This window comes from Dermochelys coriacea, chromosome 1 (assembly GCF_009764565.3).
Source record: "Dermochelys coriacea isolate rDerCor1 chromosome 1, rDerCor1.pri.v4, whole genome shotgun sequence".
NCBI classification, from domain to species: Eukaryota; Metazoa; Chordata; order Testudines; family Dermochelyidae; genus Dermochelys; species Dermochelys coriacea.
The window spans coordinates 14,754,843-14,762,743 of record NC_050068.2 but is presented as its reverse complement, the minus strand read 5'-3'; the positions used below and the strand labels follow the sequence as shown (position 1 = coordinate 14,762,743).

At 45.7% G+C, this 7,901-nt stretch overlaps 1 protein-coding gene across 1 annotated transcript in view; it reads left to right on the top strand.

Moving 5' to 3' along the window:
- Window positions 1–229: 229 nt before the first annotated feature.
- GDPD4 (glycerophosphodiester phosphodiesterase domain containing 4) overlaps window positions 230–7,901 on the top strand; it is an 86,472-nt gene continuing 78,800 nt past the window's right edge. Inside the window, exon 1 of the mRNA XM_038377556.2 lies at window positions 230–335. The gene's annotated coding sequence lies outside the window, so the exon portion shown is untranslated. The remainder of the gene's footprint in view (window positions 336–7,901) is intronic.

Below are 7,901 nucleotides of genomic sequence, written 5' to 3'. Positions count from 1 at the left end.
TGCTGTGTGGGTGTGTGTGGGGAAAGAAAAGACTCAAACTCAAATTCGGCTGCTATCTCCCCTCCCTCTTCCCCCAGAGCCATATGGTTATCAGCTGCCCACATTGGATGATTTAGTATGATTATATTTTAATTTTCAGCCTTTGGATTGAATTGATTTAAGTCACCGATGGCAGAAGGCTCCTCCCACTGTGGGCAGGGCTCTCCATCTTTCTTTCTTTAATAGTTTTGGAAATACTGTGGTGTCACTATTCAGTTACAGGAGTGTGGCATGTAAAAGTCACAGCAATTCAAAGGAATTTGCAGAAAAAGGTAACACATGGGTTTGAAGAAGAGGTAAGTTGGCTTGTTCCTTGTGGCTGTAAAGATGCCATCTTGCTCGATTAAATACATAGATCAATGCTCTTTCCTGTCTGCTTTATACTTGGAAGGGGGGAAATTTCCTTCTGATTTTTCCTTTACACTTTGAGTGCATTGGATGTGATCCGACAGCTAATGAGTGACCAGCCCCCTGCATGAATTGCAGGGAGAAACAATGCCTAGCAGAGCCAGAGAATGGAGGGAACCAGTGACAAAGCTTTAGCTAGAGGGTGAATGGATTATTTGAAAGCAGGGGGTTCTGTTAGGTCCTAAAGTAGCCCCAAACTGCCTTGTTGAAGTGAAAAGGACCTGTGCTTCATAACAGCCCATCAGCTCCCTTCGTATGAGGCAGCCAAATTCTTCCTAACCTGTTGAGGATACAAAGGGGCATGGGAAGAAACTTAAGTGATGGGTGGATTGTATGATTCTGTTTGAGAGGGGGATGATTGAGGGGAGGGAGTTTGTGGTGGAGCATTTATAATGCATTGGATAAAAGACTGTTTCCATAGTAAAAAAGAAGCGGGGGGTAGGGGTAAGAAAAAAAGGAAGGAGTCTTTCTATCAGCTTGCCCAGTGTGTGAGCAGAGAGGTTGATGCAGGAAAAATAATCCATGAAATATTAACATCCAGGGATAGGTGTAAATCTCAGTACTTATTGCGAAAAGCTGAAACTGACATGTGAAATGGAATAGCACTGTGTAACTTTCCCTACAGGGAATCTGTCTGCTCTGTGAGTTTTGATATCCAACTATTTCTTTTAAATGGGTGTCTGAGCATTGCATACATTCAACCCACTGGGCCAAATTCTGCTCCGTTACACAGGTGTAACGTTGTAGTCAGAAAGTCTACAGTGGAGCTGCATCATGTTTACACCAGCTATAGCTGAGAACAGGATTCAGCCCCAGCTTTCGTTTGCTTCTTATTGTCTAATTAGGCGGACTTTATTTGAAGGCATACATCAAATAAATATACTGAAACAAGTGAATTTCACTCCTGGCTAAGTTTGGGGCCAGGTCCTCGCTTCAACAAGTCATTGATGCGCCACTGAAATCAAAGAAGCTATGCAGACTTCCATCAGCTGAGGATCCAGTATATTTCTGTATTTTTGGGCCATTCCTACACTGTAGACTGAAAATGCATCCGATGAAGTGAGCTGTAGCTCACGAAAGCTTATGCTCTAATAAATTTGTTAGTCTCTAAGGTGCCACAAGTACTCCTTTTCTTTTTGCGAATACAGACTAACACGGCTGCTACTCTGAAACCTGAAAATTCACAATGTCATTTCTCCTGAATACAGTCCTATACACAAGGTGTAGGACACACCAGGTGGGAAGGAAGAGTAGAAGTGGAAGGAGGAGGAATGAATTTCCTACAGTGGCTCAAAAATTTCTCAACCTGATTTTTCTTCAATAAAAAATGCACTTACATCCAAATTGAAATAGTTCATGAAAACAGTTTGATTTTGACTAAATCTTTAACAAAAATGAAACAAACTCTCACTTTTTAAAATTTTTTCATCAAATATTGAAATTGTATGTGAGAAAATTAAAATGGTTTCATTTGAGATTTTTTGTGGCAACATGATTGGATTTTTTTGAATCAACTCTACAATTTCTTTATCCCAGATTTAAGGGCTTATTTACCTGGGAAGCTGGGTTTCTAAATACATAGACAATAGAAGAAGCTCTCAGCCTCCCGCTACTTAAACTCCCCACATCTCCCCAACAAAGGTATAAAGTTCAAAGTAAGATGGGCTCTCATTGTCCTGTGTGAAGCGAGTCTGAAGAGCTTGTGCAAGGAATATCACACTTTATATGTGTCCCTGGGAGCTCAGTGCTGCTTGTGTGACTGATATTTCATACAGGCATCAATCTCTCTGTCAACTGTCCCGCTCCTTTCAAATTGCATCTTAAAATGGATTTTTTTTCTGCTTTACCTCGGCCTCTGAACAAATGTCCCTGGGTTACTGCTGCTGTGACTGAGGGTTGCATCTCTGTTCTGTGCAAAGTCACAGTTGACAGGCTTTCTACATGTACATGACATAGCCCTGAGCCTCCTCCCACACCCCAAACTCCTCATCCCCGGCCCCACTCCACAGCCCTCACCCCCCGCATCCCAACCCTCTGCCCCAGCCCTGAGCCCCGTCCTGTACTCTGAACCCCTAATCCCTAGCCCCACCCTGCAGCCCTGACCCTGCACCCCAACCCTCTGCCCTAGCCCTGAGCCCCATTCCAAACCCCTCATCCCCAGCCAGAGCCCTCATCCCCACACCCCAATCCTCTGCAGTAGTCCTGTGCCCCCTCCCACACCCCAAATTCGTCATCCCCAGCCCCACCCCAGAGCCCTCATCCCCCCACATCCCAATAACTTGCCCTAGCCCTGAGCCTCCTCCCACACTCCAAACCCCTCATTCCTGGCCCCACCCCAGAGCCCACACCCCCAGCCAGAGCCCTCACCCCCCTGCATCCCAACCACCTGCCCCAGCCCTGAGCCCCCTCCCACATTGCAAACCCTTCATCACCAGCCCTGCCCCAGAGCCCGCACCCCCAGCCTCCCCCTACATTAAACGCTTAGTGTTCCCAGTCCATTTTTACATTATTTTAAAAAATATATATCGGCTTACAAGACAGGTGGGAGGGGGGTGGTAGGACTTGGACCCGTTCTGGATACCACCAAAAATTATACAAACCTGGCGCCCATGAAAGTAGCACCTGGTACTGTAACACCGTTCGAGCTGGGGAAAGACTGAAATGCACCCTTATTGTGCTAGGCTCTGTCCCAGGGGCTCAGGAACAGGTTTCTAGGGGTCATGACCCTCCCCCCAAACTTGATGGCTAGATGGTCGGGAAGACCCCAAAGCTTTTTTTCGGTTGTGGCGTAGGATCACAATATGGAAAAGCCTGAGATCCTGTGATCTGTACAGACCTATGTGAGGACACAGCCAGTGCCTCAAACACATTTTGTGACATCCTGTTTGCTGAGCCTTCTCCTTGGCAGCTCTTGCTAGCTAGAGTGGGATGCTGCTACCTCCAGCCCTCACTGATTCTCCCTCCCTACGCTCATTTTTTTGTGGTAGATATTGCAAAATGTTTGTGCCTACTCATTTCAGAGACCCTTTGACCATGAAACCAAGACATGCTAAATAATGAGGTCCACAGCTATAGATCAGCTGAGCTGTAGTCCTAGTAAGGGATGGATAGCAAACTAAACTCCTCTTAGGAAGTGATCAAGCTGTTTCTTTGGGCAGAGCATCTGGCTGCCTCTCAATGAGACCGCCTAGACATAGATGAATGAATTCAATCCCGGGATTCCACTGGGTGGAAGAATGGTCTTCTGGATGGGTCCTGGTTGGGGAAATAGAAATTCAGTTCCCAGCTCTGGCTCTGTGTCATCTCAGGCAAGTCACTCAGACTCTCTGTACTTGAGCTCCCCATCTCAGTAAGGGGCATAATACTTGCTTTCCCCCAGCCTTTGTCTTGCCTAAGCCCCTTGGTGTCTTCAATTGCTCACTGTGTGTTTGTTCAGCATTGAGCACAGTGGGGCTCTGAGTACGGTTGTGGCCTCCAGGTGCTCCTATCATCTAATAATAATAGGTGGAATAGTTGTGGGCTTTTCAGCTTCCCTCAGAAGAGTGTGTGATGGAGCATTATTCACTTATGTAATCAAGCAGCAACTTTAATCAGTAAACCTCTCAGTAAAAGAGTATTTACCATCCTGATTTTACAGAGGTGATTCTTTTACTTTTTCTTCTATTAAAATTCTTCTTTTAAGAACCTGATTACTTTTTCATTGTTCTTAAGATCCAAGGGTCTGTGTTCATCTGTGCAAATTGGTGAGAATTTTTATCAAGCCTTCCCCAGGAAAGGGGGTGTAGGGCTTGGGGGGATATTTTGGGGGGAAATACGTTTCCAATCGGGCTCTTTCCCAGTTATATATCTGTTAGACACTTGGTGGTGGCAGCAATAAAGTCCAATGGAAAAAGGAAAATAGTTTGTACCTTGGGGAAGTTTTAACCTAAGCTGGTAAAAATAAGCTTAGGAGGTTTTCATGCAGGTCCCCACATCTGTACCCTAGAGTTCAGAGTGGGGAAAGAACCATACTTTCTTACACTTTTATAAAAGGGGGAAAAATTGGCAGGATCAAGTTTTGGTTAACCACCACTTATTTCTTATATTGCACTCCATCCTGATGAACCTTTGCTCAATATTTCTTTTAATTGCGTCACGTCTTAAAATGGAAATGAAGCATTCTGACAAATCGCTGGAAATGTTAGGAAGGGTCACTGTGGTGTTCAGGTGAGTACTTCTGGCTGCTCTGCTGAGAAGGTTATTTCAAACTTTTTGAATGGCAAGCCACAGGCCGTACAGAGGACTCACAGTGGTAGGACCAGCTCCTTCCCACCTGCCTCCAGTACCAACCCCTCCACAAACTCTCAATGCAGCACAACCAATGCCCAGCCTACAAATCCAGCCCCCCCCACCTTTTTCACCTGACCCTATGTTGACCTAAATCCCAAAATCCTTTGTGGCTCTGTGTGTTGTGGGACAACTTTTTGACCATCCTGTGGCTTGCGGCTTGAAAAAAGTGGGACCCACGGGCTTAACTCACCCAGTAGGTCTCTTCCATCTGAATGTTATAATTCCTATGATCCCTTCATTCAATGCTCCACAGTAAATTCCAGCAGGCACCCTTACCCTCCGAGCCACTGCTGGGTGCTGTGGGCCTGCTGTTCCTTTCTTCAGTGGTGGAAGCACACTGCTGGCACAAAGTCTGTGCTAAATCAAGACCCTTGCTGTTTTCTGGGGCAGCCCCAAGGCTTCAGATTCTGGTAAATATAAACCCAGGTTTAGTGATGTGAAACTGGGCCAGCCTGGTGTACATTTCGATACTGTAGAGAACTTTGGGTAGGCAGAGAGTCTTTGATTAATGACACACGTGGAAAATGTGCCTTCTTCCCCCCATGCTAATACTGCCACTGTACTTTGTTTTGCAGTGCTACACACAACCATTCACGATGCCAATTAGGAGGAAGCAGATTAAGGGTAGAGCGGTGAATGTTCAGTGGCGCGCATTCTCCTCTCCGGGGTGCGAAGGACGCTCTACATGGACGCAGACCTGGGGGCTGGGAGCTGAGAACCTTTTGGCTAATGGACAAACTCCTTCCTTGAAATGTGTGCTCAGTGCAGCTGTCACTCCTGTGTGCTGCCATGAATGGGGGACCAACCCTTCTCCCCCATGCTGCTGTCCAGTCTTGTCCGGCTGATGTTAGCAGCAGGGGACAAGGCACAGCTTAGCAATTCACAGGAGTGGGAAGAGAGCCGAGCTAGTATGTGCTAAACTGCACAAAGCAGGATTTATTATGAAGGCATTTTTTTCCTTAGGAGGATTCCCTGAACTCTCCCTGCCAGGGCTCTATTCCACTCCCACAGCACCCAGAAAAATGTGAATACGGGAGGGACCCTTTGCCTCACCCCCAGTGTCTTTTACCAGGGCAACTCGGAGCAATCACTGCTCCTAGAAAACATTGGGCAATCTGGTGAAAAACCTACTGTGGCAATAGGTGGGATTTAGAAACCTATTTTAAACACAACATGCCTGGTTCTGGTATTAGCCACACCAGTGTACTGAAGGAGTACAACTCCAACAGTACAACTCCATTGTAATGAGGGAAATGATATTGGTGTAGGAGTGAGATGAGAATCAGGTCCACTCCATTCTAACTGGAGGGCCCAGTTCACACCTAGTGTAAACGGGGTAAAGTTTGCAGATGATACAAATTTACTCAAGATCACAAAGTCCAAAGCTGACTGCGAAGAGTTACAAAGAGATTCACAAAACTGGGTGACTGGGCAACAAAATGGCAGATGAAATTCAGTTTTGATAAATGCAAAGTAATGCACAGTGGAAAACATAACCCCAACTATACATATAAAATGATGGGGTCTAAATTAGCTGTTACCACTCAAGAAAGAGGTCTTTTATAGTTCTCTGAAAACATCCACTCAATGTGCAGTGGCAGTCAAAAAAGCTAACAATGTTAGGAACCAACAGGAAAATGTTAGCTAATAAGATAGAAAATATAATACCACTATGTAAATCCATGATATGCCCATACTTGGAATACTGTGTGCAGTTCTGCTCACCCCATCTCAACAAAGATATTTTAAAACTGGAAAAAGTACAAGGGCAACAAAAACAATGAGGGGTATGGAACAGCTTCCACATGAGGAGGGATTAAAAAGACTGGGACCATTCAGTTAAGAAAAGAGACAAATGAGGGGGGGATACAATAGAAGTCTGTAAAATCATGGCGGGTGTGGAGAAAGTGAATAGGGAAGTGTTATTTACTTCACATAACACCAGAATCAGGGGTCACCCAGTGAAATTAAGAGGCAGCAAGTTTAAAATGACCATAAAGAAGTACTTCTTCAAACAACACAGGGTCAACGTGTGGCACTTGTTGCCAGGGGATGCTGTGAAGGCCAAAACTATAACGGGGTTCAAAAAAGAATTGTACAAATTCATGGAGGACAGGTCCATCAGTGGCTATTAGCCAAGATGGTCAGGGACACAACACCATGCTCTGGGTGTCCCTAAACCTCTGATTGCCAGAAGCTAGGACTGGACAACAGGGAATGGATCACTCGACAACTGCACTGTTCTGTTCCTTCCCTTTGAAGCATCTGGCACTGGCCGATGCCAGACAATAGGATACTGGGCTAGTCGACCATTGGGCTGACACACTATGGCCATTCTTATGTTCTGATGTAATTGCACTGTAGTCTGTGGGCCTGATTCTGATTTCAGTACAGCCGTCATACTCTAATCAAGTGGACCCACTCAGATTTTATCTCAGTGTACCTGAGAGCAGAATCAGGCCCACAGCATTCAGTGGGGCCACACCAAGGATGGATGTGGCCCATTGCCTATACCTGGCTGCTCTGCAGCTGGCAATAGGTATAGCATCCCTAAAGCCCTCCTCCCAACTGCAGCTCTACCTGTACCTGCTATGGTTTGATTGAGAGAGTCAGAATATGGGTCAAAATGATCAAAATCTAGTGGTCAGGCAACCTCACTAATTAGCAAAACTAGTGTCCACATGCCAGGATTTTCTCCTTATATGTGTCTGTCTATATAGCTAAGATCCTGTTACCATACAGTATCTGAGCACCTCCCACTCTGTAATGGATTTCTCTTTAACATATTCACTGCATGTCATTTTAATAGAGTGACTCTGCCACTGGCCTGCTGGGTGACCGTGGGCATGTCATTTCTTCTCTTAGTGCCTCATTTTCTCCCTTTATCAAATGGGGTTAATTGATACAGGCAGCATCTGTACAGTGCTTTGAGAGCTACAGGTGAAAAGCCCTATGTAGGAGTTAGGTGGTATTAGCCTCACAACACCCCTGTGAGGTAGAGATAGGCTGTGATCCTCCTTTTACAGGCTGGGATCTGAGGTGCAGCATAACTAAGTGGCTTGCCCAACGTCACACACAGTCTGTGGCAAAGCCAGGAACTAAACCCAGATCTCCTAAGTCCCATG